This window comes from Nicotiana tabacum, chromosome 2 (assembly GCF_000715075.1).
Source record: "Nicotiana tabacum cultivar K326 chromosome 2, ASM71507v2, whole genome shotgun sequence".
Taxonomy (NCBI): domain Eukaryota; kingdom Viridiplantae; phylum Streptophyta; class Magnoliopsida; order Solanales; family Solanaceae; genus Nicotiana; species Nicotiana tabacum.
This window is the reverse complement of record NC_134081.1, coordinates 71,765,605-71,780,933: the sequence shown is the minus strand read 5'-3', so window position 1 is coordinate 71,780,933 and position 15,329 is coordinate 71,765,605.

The window sequence follows — 15,329 nt, the reverse complement described above, 5'->3', positions numbered from 1 at the left end:
TGATTTGGTCTACACTAGGGGAACATCAACAAACCAGTAGCAGGAATATTGATAAACTTCAATTCTACTTGCAAAAGTCAGTAGAGCCCCGCACAAAGGAATTTCTACCACTAGGATGGTGGAGGAGCAACTCAAATCAATTTCCTGTTCTTTCGGCCATGGCTCGAGACATACTAAATGTGCCAATTTTAACAGTCGCATCAGAGAGCGCATTTAGCCAAGCAAGGCAGCAACTAGGAGATACCCGTCATTCATTGGGCAACAACACTTTGAAAATTCTAGTGTGCTTCAGATATTGGATAAGATTAGAACAGCGAAATCAAGGGCATAATGAGGTAAATGAAGCAGAGGACCAAGAAATTGGAGATATAATGGTTTATGGTTCTGATTCAACCAATGTCGGAAACCAAGAACCTCATGTTAACATGGATGAACTTACAAAAATGATGCAAAGCATGTGATGTACTATTTCTTTTTTTATAATTGTTGTAAACTTTTAATTTACAAGTTCAAAAATAACAAAATCAAAAAAGAACTTGCAACTTAATTTGAAGTATTATATATTATTCAATAAAAATATCAAATGAAAGTCTTCGGAGCTTGATCCTTACATATTGCCTATTGGTCTTATTAAATAATTTTTTGTAGCCACTTACTTTTAAATTTCAATTTTAAAATTGTAAAATTCAAATTTCAAATTTAAAACTTTAAACTTCAAAGTTTAATTCTAAGCCTTAAAAGTTTGCAAACACTTGAGTATCAATAAAATTAAATAAGAAAAACAAAATTTACTTTAAAAAGAATTGTACGGCCCGGTCTAGCCTAGGGCTGGCAAGTGCGCCGGTCCCGGGCCTAAACGGGCCAAATGGGCTTGTCCAAACGGTCCCGGGCGGGTCCCAAATTAAATGGGCCAAACGGGCCCGGGCCTAAACGGGCTTTTTATATGGACCGGCTCGGGACCGGGACCGTTTGGTCCCGGGCTAAACGGTCCCGGCCCGCGGGCTAAACGGGCTAAGTGGGCCCAACATATATTTTAAAAAAAAATAAAAATTAAATAGATATTAGAGACAAAAGGATGTTAAAAAAAATATCTAAGGCAATGCTTTGTAAATTTTATTATATAATTGAGACCTAAATTTTATTTAACATCCTAAATTTTAATATTCAATATTTAATATCGAATATATATAGTATATAAGATGTATATATAGTATATATATATATATATATAGAAGCTATATTCGATAAATGATGTAGATATTTATAAATACCAGTATAATTATTTGCATATTGGTATGGTTCAAATTGCTTTTAAGCCTTTAACCCTTAAAGGGTAACCAGAGACATTTTTGGCTACTCACAGAGATGCCAGAAATTTGAATTTTAGACAGTCTCTGATGGGTTCTATTGAATCTACTGTCGCCTATGGCCCAGTATATTTTAATACTCAATCCAATTTGCAATTATCTTTATCTGATGTTAATATACTTGATGCATTAACATTAAATGTGAAAACGCATGGTTATAATTATGCGCCTGGTTCTGAACTTATATGTTTATCATATAGGATTTACTTTAAATTGCTATCTACGTTAAAACCTAGATGTAAATTATATGATACATCTAATCAGACTATATTAGTGGAAACGAATTTTGCAAAGTCTAAGATCACCACGAGGAGACCTATTAAGTGGGAGGAAATTAATTTTTCAACTACATGGACTTTGGATTCGGTTATATCCCCCAGTCAGATAACTGATGCTGTCAGTAATACTGAGTATTCTCATATTACTCAAAATCCAGATGGAAGGATTTGCATTCAGTTTGACGATAATAGTTCCACTTATAATAGACAGTCATTTTTTAATAATAGACTGTTGCCTGCTATCAGTTCTAATTATAATAGACATTCCTTTACTAGTCGTAGACTGTTGCCTGATATTCAACACATTTCTCCTGTTGAACCAGTCTATGGACCAGCTAGAAATCGTGCTGCATCTTTACACACAATTTCTACTAAAGTAGGTGATAAGCCAGTTGAAAGGGTTAAGATTAACCCCAAGACAAATATTGTTCAGGATAATGATAATAATTCTGATAAGGATATTCCTTCTGCGTCCGAGATGGATTTTTCTTTGAATGGTGTTTAAATGATTCCACAATAAATTGATTTTAGTCCAGGGTCACAAGCTAGAGGTTATATCCAAAAAGAATTTTTTAGTGATAAATGGAACCGGTTTAAAACTTAGTTTTTTGATACTTATAGTAAAGAGGATTTGAACAATATTTCTCAAGAATTTTATGAAACTTGTGCTTTACATAATCAAATTATGTATTTTGTTCCTTGGTTTATAACCACTTATTTACCACTTTTTATAAAAGTTTTAGAAAGATCTTATAAAGACGGGAATTGCAATATTACTAAAGCCATTTACCCTCCTCAAGCACCTTTTGTTTTACCTAATAATACAGGTATTACTTTTACTGCATTTCAAAAATTTATTGATGAAGATGTTGCCGCAGTCAGTATCGTAGAAATTAATAAATTAATTTCTCAAAATAATTATTTGAGTTTATATGTTAAAGTTTTGGGTGAAAACATTAGTTTTCTTAATAAAAAACTTGATGATTTAACAGTCTTGATTAAGGAAATGAGTACTAGCAAGAAGATGACTGATATTGCCTCTACTTCAGGAAGCAAATCAGAACCTTAAATTGTTGTTACTCATATTCAAAGACCCCCTGATATTCAGGATTTTAAATTTAAATCTTTTGGTGACTTAGAAGAACTTCTTGATAAAAAGTTATCCGGTTTAAATATCAAACCCATTGATTTATCAAATAATTTTGCTGATAAATTAGATTCTACTTTTGACTATAAAAAGGATGTTTTGTCAGAGTTTAATAAACTCAGAAGTTATCCCAAAAAGAATAGTAAGTTTACAGATAGCAAATACGCTGATAAACCCAGAATGCAGACTTATTATTACAATCGTCCAACTCCTCAAGATGTTTTAATTGAGGAACGTGATTGGAATCAGACTAATACGTCTTACAGTGGTTCCGAAATCTACGAATGAAATCTTGATGGTTTGACTGATAGGCAATTGACTATTCTTGTACATAGAATGCTTATGTATGCAACTATCTGTAAGAGTGTGAAAAATACAGATAGAAATATTTGCAGAATGATTGTTGCAGGTTTTACTGGCCAACTACGTGGCTGGTGGGATAATTATTTGTCTGTCGAAGAAAGGGCAATGGTTATTAACGCTAAAGCCATTGATGAAGGAGTTGATAACTTAGGCATGGCCCTAGTGGCAAATAGGGAAGATGTCGTTTATACCCTTATTCTTACTATTTTAGAACACTTTAATGGTAGATTTACCAATCAGAACGAGATTGTTCGTACTCTCCTTAATAGCCTTAGATGTAAGACTTTAAGTGAGTTTAGGCGGTATAAAGACACCTTTATGAGTAGAGTAATGGAACTACCAGAAAATAAGCTTGAACATTGGAAAGCTAAGTTTATAGATGGCCTTCCCTCTTTATTTGCTGAAAGAGTTAGAAAGATTTTAAGAGGTAGTTATGGTGAAATTCCATACAGAGACTATACCTATGGTAAGTTGATAGGGATTTGCACACAGGAAGGGTTAAACCTGTGCAATGAATTAAGATTGTCCAGACAGCTTAAAATGGATAAGCTTAAAGAAAGAAATCAATTAGGGGACTTTTGCACCCAGTTCGGTTTACCCGAGACTTCTACTCATAGGAAGAAGAAACATAAGTATCATAGATACCCCAACCAAGACAGTCCTTATAGAAGAAAAAGATCTAGATATAGATCCAAAGAAGAACGAGAAGCTAAGAAAGCCCATCGTAAGGCTACTAGATTTACCAAAAATAGGTCTAAGCGAGATCTTGCTGACATTAAGTGTTATAAGTGTGGTAAATTTGGCCATATAGCTCCGAATTGTAAGCTTCAAAAGCTGAAAACCTTAGGACTCGACGATGAGTTACGTGATAAGGTTTATGGTTTGTTATACACTTCTGAATCAGAATCTGATTATTATTCTGAATCGGAATCCGAAGCTGAAATTGATTTACTTGATTTATCTGATAGTGATAAAAATATTAATAATACTTGTACAACTTGCAAAGGTGATACATGTACTTGTGATGATAAATTTTATAAATTACAATCACAATTTGAAAATCTAAACATGAAAACTATTACATCTGATAATGTAATAGAACTTTTGAAAGAAGTTACTGATGAAAAACTTCGCGAAAAGATTATTAATTTGGCTGCTAGTTCAAGTTCTAATTCAAGTTCTAGTTTTGCAAAACCTTTTGAAAAAGAATTTGAATATTCCCCGCCTTATTCTTTACTAGAGGTTAATAACCGTCTTTTAAATAAAAATGCAACTCCAGCAAGAGATTCTTCTTTCGATGATTTAAAAATTGAAGTTGAAAATTTGAAACGAGAGATCAAATCTCTTAAACAGAATCAAATGATTTGTGATCATAGGATTACTCAGATTGAGAAAATTAATTCTCCAGCTGAGAAATCTAATGATAAGAACAAAGGTATTTTTGAAAATGATATTGAAGAAAAACCTATTAGTTTTAATCCTAAATATGATATGTTTTTAGGAATGATGCAAATTATTACTGCTCATAAATGGTATATTAAATGTACTATTCTTATTGATAATAGTTTCTCTATTACAAACATTGCCATGATTGATAGTGGAGCAGATGTTAGCTGCATTCAAGAAGGTTTAGTACCTACGAAATATTTTCAAAAAACTACTCATATAGTTAGATCTGCATCCGGACATGCTTTAGATATAAAGTATAAGCTTCCTAATACGGGTATTTATCAGAATAAAATCTGTATTCCTCACTTCTTTTTCTTGGTAAAAAATCAGCTATACCCTCCAATTATACTTGGAACACCGTTTATTAACGCCATTTATCCTTTTACTAGCATAGACTCGAAATGTTTTACTGCTACTTATAAGGATAAAGAGATAAGTTATACTTTTGTTACGGATCCAGTAACTAGAGATATTAATGCTTTAATTGATATGAAGCAAAAATATGTTGATTCATTGCAATTAGAAATGTTTAGTATGAATATATTTGATACTTTGAATTCTACTAAAGTACAGGAAAAAATCAAATTGATTTCCGAGCAGATTGCTATTGATATTTGTGCTGAGCATCCTAGTGCTTTTTGGAATCGAAAAAAGCATATTGTTACTCTTCCATATGAAGATAATTTCACTGAGGATGATATTCCTACTAAATCTCGACCTTGTCAGATGAATGCAGAATTGGTAGAATTTTACAAAAAAGAGATTGATAGTTTGCTATCAAAGGGTTTGATAAAACCCTCAAAATCTCTTTGGTCTTGTACAGCTTTTTATGTTAATAACACAACTGAAAAGGAACGTGGTATTCCTAGATTGGTCATTAATTATAAACCCCTGAATAAATATTTGAAGTGGGTTAGGTATCCTATTCCTAATAAAAGAGATTTATTGTCTAGATTATATGATGCCAATATATTTTCAAAATTCGATTTAAAATCTGGATATTGGCAAATTCAAATATTTAAAGAGCATACGTATAGAACTGCTTTTAATGTTCCATTTGGGCAATATGAATGGAATGTTATGCCTTTTGGTTTGAAGAATGCCCCTTCAGAATTCTAAAAAATTATGAATGATATTTTCAACCCCTATCTAGACTTCATCATTGTTTATATCGATGACATTTTGGTATTTTTCAAAACACTTGAAATGCATATTAAGCATTTAGATATTTTTAAAAGAATTGTTATACAAAATGGTTTGGTTATCTCAAAATAAAAAATGAGTTTATTCCAAACTAACATTCGATTCTTAGGACATTATATTTGTCAGGGAAAGATTACTCCTATTCAAAGATCGATAGATTTTGCTTCAAAATTTCCCGATGTTATTACTGATAGAACTCAGTTACAAAGATTTTTGGGAAGTTTAAATTATATTTCGCCTTTTTATAAAGATTTGTCGCGTGATTTAGCCCCCTTATATGATAGGCTAAAAAAGAATTATAAAAATCCTTGGACTAATAGTCATACTATTTTAGTTAAAAATATTAAGTAGCATGTTAAATCTTTACCTTGCTTAACCCTTGCTAATCCTGCATGGCAAAAGATTATAAAGACTGATGCGTCTAATATTGGTTACGGAGGGATTTTGAAACAGATAAATCCCAATGATAAACATGAATATCTGATTAGATTCTACTCTGGTAAGTGGTCTGAAGCCCAGAGAAAATACGCTACTGTGGCACATGAAATGTTAACCATAGTAAAATGTGTTTTAAAATTTCAGGACGACTTATACAATCAAAAGTTTTTGATAAAAACTGACGCACAATCTGTTAAATATATGTTTAACAAAGATTTTAAACATGATGCCTCGAAAATGATATTTGCAAGATGGCAGGACTAATTAGCCCCTTTTGATTTTGAAATACAATATAAAAAGGGAATTGATAATTCTTTGCCAGATTTCTTATCCCGTGAATATTTACAGGATGGAACCCCCCTGGGGTAGGGGAAGAGGAAGAGGCTGGGGAAGATCATCCCCACAGTCCAAAGGAAGGGCATCACCTTCGGGATCGTCATACAGATCCTCATCAAACTCCCCAGTTATACAAATGGGAAGAAGGAATTTAGTCAATGAGAGGATATCTCTCAGAGAAGAATCATCAATTGGACCATCCGTCCATCTGGAAGATATTCCAGAAGATAGCCCGTTATACGCATATTTGCAGGCATATTTCACTGCTCAAAAACAGAAAGATACTTCTGTTAAGCAAAGTGATACTTTTGCTTCTATTACTAAAGATGACAATGATGATAGCAAGTCATACGAGAAAGTGTCAAAAAGAGAAATGATATTTCTCTTAGAGAACTCTGACATTCAGAGAAAAGAAGAACCATGGAAGATATTCCAAAGGTATTTAATTAATGGGTTATATTATCCGGGTGAGTCATACAAAACTCGTTCTTACTATGAAACAATATTAACCAGTACTGGTAGTGCAGATTTTCAGCACTTTTCTGGGTACAGTACAGACGAGAACGTTTATAACTTCTCGAAGATTATAATTAAACAGATTATATCTGTTGAAGACAGGGGTATATCCACAATGAAAGAAAGGCAGATAAGCCTTAACAAATCTAGAATGAATTTTACCTATTGGGATTATATCCAGGCATTGATAAAGTGTTATACTACAATAATGATCGACACAAACATACTTGGTTTATTAAAGTATGTGCAAAGATATTTGCAGAAGCTGTTCCTAATTGGTTCCTGAACTGGTGGTCATACCACGGTCCGACAATAAAAATTTTACCAGATCCATTTCTCAAGTTATACAAAAAATGGATAAAAACTTCCCCTTTTATAAACAATTTATATCACTCAGATCATATCTGTTACCCTGATAAAATCAACCAGATTTATTTCTTTATAGAATTCTCTATTCCCTGGATACACAAATGGAATCCAGAAGTCGGATTCACAGAAGAACAAGTCCCATGCTTATACAGGACTTTTTATAACAATTTTTGGGATAAGTTAATGAAGAAGGATCCCAAAACAAAGACATTATATGGTCAAGAACTCCTGGATACAATCGAAATAAAAATCCAGGAATATTCCAACAAACCTCAGAAAGAGGTAATTGATGACAGTTCGGTCAGGCATATTGCCAGAAGAATCTCCTTTCAAGAAGGAGATAAAGCAGAGATGATTAACGCTTATTTGGAAGAGGTCAAAAGAAATTTGCTTCATTCCATTAATTAATACGAAAAATCAGATACGTCAATGCGGAGTGAAACAAGCAATGATGATATCGCTGAAGATTATCAGCCCATTGAAGCAGAAAGAATATTATCTGAAGAAGACTTAAATGATGCAGAAGAATTCATCCGCAAAATGAAAGAAGCGGAGAAGAAACCAGCAAGGTGAAACAGCTGGACCCCACAAAAAGTGAAGCCGCCGGACCTACAGCAACAGTGAAGCCGCCGGACCCCACTCAAATAGTAGATACACTGTTCATCAACAGTAAATACACTGTTCATTAACAGTAGATACATTGTTTCAACAGTAGAAACACTGTAACAGGGACCCACAGGACCCACTTTTTACTATTCATAGATTCCTTTTCTTTTTCTATTTATAGTTTTCATTCGTTCATTCTTCAAAAGGAGAAGTCGAGACTCCCTCTCTCTAGAATTCTCTCTCTCTCTAAGTTGTAAGTAAAGAGTTAGTTTGTAGTTTGCTCATTGTAACAGAAGAACAAGTAAATAAAAGTTTTCAGTTCTTCATTTTCAGGGCCTTGCTTCTTGGCCACAAGGTACATATTTCTGTCTTTCTTAGTTAGTTTTTCTTCTAGTCTCTCCTCTCTGGCCGTGACTATGTCCGGCTAAGAGACTACATATCTATATTGGGTATCTAACTTCTCTTTTATATAAACCATGAAAGCGACGGCATCTATTAAAATATAAATGAGTTTTATATATAGAGCTTTGACTTGGTGTCAAGATGGTTGGTACAGTCTGATATAACACTGCTCTTATTGGCTTTACCTTAGTGGCTTCGTCTAGCCAGCCGTGAACCTCAGCCCGATAAAGGAGTTAAAAGGGCATCTTCTTTCACGGTTAGAACTGCTAGACACATGGGCTCAATAAAAGTACGTATTATATTATGACAGACCCCTTGCTTGAGTAAAGGTTTTTAACCTTCCATACAGTCATTAAACTATATATAAAATTCAAGTATATTTTTATTCTTATCCTTACTGATTGTGCGGATTACCGCCAGTCTTTAAATATAAGCGTACTGAATTAGCTAGATTAAGAATTCTCAAATATGTTAAAATAAAAATCTTTAACTGGTGGAAACCTTCCAGACATATAAAAGCCAGATGAGAGGTGTGAAACAAGTCCAGTTCCCGGTCAAACGGGTGATTTCTGTTTTAGTTTAATTGAGAAGGCATGGCGGATTACCGCCCGCCACTTGATCCTGTTAAAATGGTTATATATATATATATATATATATATATATATATATATATATATATATATATATATATATATATATATATATATATATATATATATATATATATATATATATATATATATATATATATATATATATATATATATATATATATATATATATATATATATATATATATTATATACTATATATATATTATATAGTATAGGGTATTTATAGTTAAAAATAGGGAAAAAGTGTAATTATAAAAAGTTTGGGATTAAAACAAAATTGGGGGGGTTAAATGGCTATTTTATAAATAGCCAACGACTATTTTTGATAGCCCAACGACTATATTTTATTTTTAAAAAAAAATTAAAAAAAAAATAGCCGTTGGGACCGTTTGGCCCGCTAAGGGTCCCGGGCCAAACGGGCTAAACGGTCTCGGGCCTGACAGGCCCAAATCATAGGACCGGCCCACGAGACCGGCCCAGGTCCGCTAAAACTGGGCCAAACGGTCCTGGCCCGTTTGGCCCGCGGTCCCGGGCCTGGACCGGCCCACTTGCCACCCTTAGTCTAGCCTGCTAAGCCCGAACTCAGACGGAAAAAAAAAACTGAAAAAGTACAGCCCGCTAACTCAACCCGCTAACAGCCCGGAACGTTAAACGGACGGGCTAGTTTTTTTTGTGTACAGCCCGTCCCAGCCCGCCCGTTTAAACACCCATAAGTCATTCCAACACCCCTCCGAGGGACAGACATCACCAGCATCCGGGCGAAAGAGGAGAACGATATGTCATCACTTACAGGTGTCGAGCGCAATGCTCAGGATGACAACTTTATGGCCCATTTCTATGGGATGTTGGACTTGCAGCTTCATATATAAATGATTGAACTTTTCCCGACGATGGATTTCCTAGGCAGTTTTCTTGAGGGATTAAAGTCTAACCAAAAACACACAAAAAATAGAAAAATAGAAAAATCCAAAAATGCCTTTTTATTTTTGTAGGTAGTAATAATCTCCTGTAGTTTTTCTTTTTACCTCGGTTCTTTTTCATATGATGTAGTTAAACCGATTAGTAGTTTTTTTCATTTTTAGAGTAAATTAGGATGTAGAAACAAAAGGACGGGAAAAATGATATTTCTATGCGCCTTTTGACTCTTTTTTTTTGTTTTCCACCCGGTGTCCAGTACCCATATTGGGGCCCGACTAAATCTAAATTCGCGTCAGGAAGTTCCACATTGGGGAGTAAAGCGCTCCCTAACAAAGGTGACTCCATACCTAGGGGCTCGAACACCGAGATCTCTAGTTAAGGATTAAGGAATACTTAGCACTCTATCACAACTCTTGTTGGTTCTTTTGACTTGTTTGATAGTAGCATATTTAGGCTCTAGCATGTGTATTGTCTTCCCTATGGTTTGAAGTTGCTTATGAGGCCTTATTGAGTTAGATAGCATGTCTATTGACGCCTATATCTCATTTTCTTGGCTTGTTTTCACTTTGTGCTTAATGCTTAATAATTTATGGCTCCGTGAATACTTGCAATTATTTGAGAGTCGGAATGGAATCGTCCTTAGTGAGTTATGTGCCATGTGTGTTGAGAAATTGTGTAGTCCGTGTCATTGCGTTAGAGTCTAGAACTTACCTGGCATGTGAGTTGAAGCGAAATCCTAGGCTTTGCTCGGTTTGAAAAATAATTTTAGGTTTTCTTTGATCTTTTTGAGTTTAATGCTTACCACAAATAAAAATTATCCCTAAACAATCCTTTTGAGCCTATACACTTTTATTTGGCGACCACATTATAAGCATATATCCCTTTTGTTATTAATTGTCATTGTTTTGATCCTTGTACCTCTTTAAAAACTTTAATTATAAAATGAGCGCTAGAAGAAGTAAGGAGGGAACTTGGGTGGATTTTGAGTGAAACCAATGAACGAGAAAAGGTACACGTATTTTGTAGAAGAATACACTACTAGCGAAAATTATAAAGAAAAGAAAAAAAGTATATAGCTGGAATATATATATATATATATATATATATATATATATATATATATATAGAAAGAGAGAGAGAGAGAGAGAGAGAGAGAGAGAGAGAGAGAGAGAGAGAGAGAGAGAGACGAATAAGTTGATATATTATCCTTGCTAGTAGGTGGAAAGTAAAGTAGTGCTTAAAGAGAAAGGGAAGCTCTTGGGATGATATTGTTAGTGAACTTGAAGTTGGAATTAAGGAATTTGCGCTTAAAGTTAAATATGTGGCGTGCTAAAGTGTTTAAGAGAGGTGAGCCACTATTCCTAAATATATCCTACATGTCCCTTAGCCCACATTACAATTATGAAAATGTCCTAATTGATTTTAGATCGAGCGAGCCTACATTAGTAGAGGTTTATATAAAGAGCAAGCCTATAGTGCTTTGTGCATGCATATGACTTCTTTGTGAGAGTGAGGAATATGTGAGTCCTTAAAATATATTTGAGCATTTGATTCGGATGTCTGGATGCAAATTACTCTTTTGTTCTTATTGTGAGAGCACATGATTTCGCAAGGGATAGGTGACGTTATTAGATTTCTCTATGATGTTAAGTGTTCAAGCCATGAATGTATTGTGATATTGAGTCGGTTTGTGAAACTAGGATTGTTATGAGCATGTTGTCTTGGTGTTTAATAAATTTTTGAAGTATGGCATCAAGTAAAGGAAAGTGTGTGTTAAAGGCATATACTAAAGTTTAATTGTTGTTATCAACCATAGCCATAGGTATGGTGTACTTTGGATGTGTTGAAAGAGAATAAAGTGCTCAATATTAGTGTGAATTAGTGGTTGACTCGAGGACGAGCAATGTTTAAGTATGGGGTGGTGATGTTTGGCCATAATTTTATATTTTTAGTACATTACTCTCCTTATATTTTATTGGTTTAGTGGTTAATTGTGCAACATTTGAGCTAAATTATATTATTCTATTTGTAGGAGTATCGGAAGACAAAATTGAGTGAAAGTTGCACGAAAAGAGGACAAAAATGTAAGAAAAGAGCACAAAAATATAAAGTACCCAAGCCTGGCTACAAGCCAGGCGTCGCCAGCTCTGTAGCTAGCTTGGTCTCGCTATAGGCCTTGCCTCACGAGGCCCCAGGCGCACTACAAGGTTGGCCTCGCGAGGTGAGGCCCCCGGTGACCAATTGTTCGTGACATAAAAATACTCCGACCCGAATTTGGACTCAAAAACCTCGACCCTAACATATAAAAACTCCCAAAATGAGTTGAGGAGGGGGTGGACATTATTTGGAGAAGAAAAAAAGGCTACAGAGCACTGTGGAGCAAGGAATCAAACAAGTTTCCCTTCGTTTCTCTTTACTTTGTAGTTTAATGTCTTTGAACATCATGATGATTATTTATACATTTATGAGTAGCTAAACTTTCTCATCTAGGGTTTGATGGAACCTGTTGAAGGATGATTTTCCACTGCATTTAATATAAATTTGCCGTTAATCTTTCTCTATTTGTTCAACTATGTTTTCTTTGTTGTTGATTGAAGAGCTCTCAATTAACCTTGCCTATTTAGTGTGTACTGCTTGAAAAAGGGAACGCATTTAGGTAGTCGTTGAACAACATCACTCCTAACGTATTTGAGAAATCAATACGGAGGGTTTAAAGGCGGGATTAGAAATAACGAAACTTTGATGCGATCATAGTGAGCGGTGAATTAATGTCAGCTAGCGTAGTTCGAAAGAATACGTCTAGTAAATTATGGTAGTTGCTCGAAAGAGAACTACGACACCCAAAGTACTCACAATCGGTAGAGAATACTAAGGCGAATTTATAGGAAATGTAGCGGGGGAGTTTCCGACAATTGGGGAAATCATAACCTTAGACTTTTCCAATCTTATTTACAACTTTTACTTTGTTAGTAATAAATTTACATCATTTTAATTATTTTGCTTTTAGTTAGTAAACACTCAACTCATTATTCAATATTTCTGGAAGTTGATTAATTGAATTCTTGCGAGACTAGTGATTGGAATTAATAGGTTAATTTTCTGTGGGATTCGACTCCGGACTTGTAAATCAGATTATATTTGCAACGATCGCTTAATCCTTTTTATAAGGTATAGTTGGGCATAATCAATGGACAAAGAAAAAACTTTACGTCTGGCGATTCCAGCGAGACGAGGGCAGAGAGTGCAGAAATAAGCTTCTCTTGATTTCATATTTCATTAAAATCAAGTGCTGTATTTGTGGGTAACACATTAGCAGATGACTGCAGTAATACAAACAAAGGCAAGAGGGCGGTCACATGAGTTACACACAGAACTTTGCCACTGGCCTACTTTATATTGATAGAAAGTTTGTCGACTTCTTCCAAAGGAGGACTAGCTGGAGCTGAAATTCCCAAGAAAAAATTGACTTCTCAAACATTTAGTACCAATTTAATATATTCTATTGAGATATTTGAACTAAGAGTATATCAACATACAAAACCAGCAATACACTTCCTTAACACAAAAAAGAGGATTCTACTGAAACAGAACCAATGACTTCAAGCCAAGAACACCTTCTCTCCTACAAAATATGGTGGACAAACGAATCCACATCGAATCATACTTTTCAAGTCGCATTTTAAATTATCGAGATGCTTGTACTATGAAACACCCTTCTGTAACAATCATTTCAACCAGTACTGCAAAGTAGTAACTTCTATAACTCTTTTTCCTTTACGTTTTATTTTGTTGTAATTTCCGTTACATTTGTTGTATGACTTAAGAATGCTGAATGAAGTTAATTGAGAGTTGATGAATTACTTACTACATAGTAATCGTCTTTAAGAACTTGGATGTTGATACCAGCGTTTCAAAAGGCGGGCGCAAGCGTGAGACGAATTGTTTTACCTGTTATTGGGTGAGGCATAAGTCCCGAAGTGTTGGGCGTAAGCTACCCGAATCTTTAATTTTTAATATATTATTAAAAAAATATTAAAATAAAGTAAAACTACACAGAAATTGTAAAAAATCAAGAAAATATAATATAAGTTGAATGTATATACAACTTACTTCATCTTAAAACGCTAATTTGGTCAGCAATTGACCTAAAACCTAATCAAGCTTTGAAAAAAGGGATTTTTTTCCTATACGTACTAAATCAATAAGTGTATTACCCGGTTTAACTAACTTTCTTAAATTACCATTGATGTCTCGGTTTACTTTACAAACTATATACAATCTCACGTAATTAGACTCCTACCATCTAACAGACACCTTAATTAATTCCTAAATTAGTGCTTCTAATTAAGAGATCAAGTTTCCAACGGATTCTACATGATTAACCTACTCATTTGATCAGCAAAATCACGAAAAATATCCCTGTTTTCTCTCTGCCATCAACGATCTACTCATACACAAGTGACAAATTCTCCACAGTTACTTAAAATATAACGATATTATCAAGCTTTAAAACACACTAATTTTGTTGCAAAGTATTGAAATCACGATGATTTAGATAAATAGCTTCGTTTTTTACTTCAATGGTGGCAATGGCAGCCATGCTTCAACATAATAGTCGATGGGATAGTAGTGGTCGATATGTTAATTTCAATGTCGACAAAATTGTGATAAACTCGGATTCAAGTTACGAGGCATTACTTCCGGCCATTACAAAGCATCTATCAATTGATATACAATTCCTTTAAAGAGTCTCTTTCCAGCTGTGTTTTCTTCTTTAAAGCGTGATTCACCCAAAGAGGAAGCAAAGAAAAGAATCTGGGTTGCTATCGATCGCCCTTTTGTTCTTACCAGGAAACAATGGGGGATCAAATCGCAAGAAGTGAAGATTTCGAGAAGAAGGCAGAGAAGAAGCTGAGCGGATGGGGCCTTTTTGGCTCCAAATACGAAGACGCCGCTGATATCTTCGATAAAGCTGGCAATTGCCTCAAACTCGCCAAATCATGGGATCAAGCCGGAGCAGTGTACATTAAATTGGCTAATTGTCATCTTAAGTTGGATAGCAAATTTGAAGCTGTTAAAGCTTATGCTGATGCTGCTCATTGCTACAAGAAGTCAAACACAAAAGATTTTTATGAAACTTATTTCCTCATGTATTTGGCCCAACCCACACATGGAATAGCATCTAATAAATTGAATCATTGATTTTTCAGTTCAAACAAATATAAATCAGAGTACATGAGTCGATTTGGAATTTATTCTCTATTTTTTTTCTTTAACAAATCAAGTAAGAAAAGAATAAATGATACACCAGCATACAATTTTA